Source organism: Pygoscelis adeliae, unplaced genomic scaffold, assembly GCF_000699105.1.
Source record: "Pygoscelis adeliae isolate BGI_AS28 unplaced genomic scaffold, ASM69910v1 Scaffold85, whole genome shotgun sequence".
NCBI classification, from domain to species: Eukaryota; Metazoa; Chordata; class Aves; order Sphenisciformes; family Spheniscidae; genus Pygoscelis; species Pygoscelis adeliae.
The window spans coordinates 7087318-7087673 of NW_008824900.1; positions in this window are offsets into that span (position 1 = coordinate 7087318).

A 356-nucleotide genomic window follows, 5' to 3' on the forward strand; every position below is an offset into this window, starting at 1 on the left:
ACACCCTTGGACGGACGGCAGCCATGGGTAAGGCCACGCTGGAGCAGGTTTACTCCTGAAGGGACTGTGGCTGTGGGTAAGGCCACGCTGGAGCAGGTTTATCTCTGAAGGCATTGTGGTCCATGGAGAAGGTCATGCTGGAACAGGTGCACCTCAAAGTGACTGTGGCTGTGGATAAGTCTATACCACAACAGGTATACCCCTGGAGAGACTGTGGTGCATAGATAAGGCTCCAGTTGGAGCCGGTACACCCCTAAGGGACTGCAGTCTGTGGGTAAGTCCAAGCTGGAGCAGGGGTAAGGGGAGGAGTTCATTGCAATGTTAAACCCGATGGTCTGGTCCAAAGGGACCAGGGG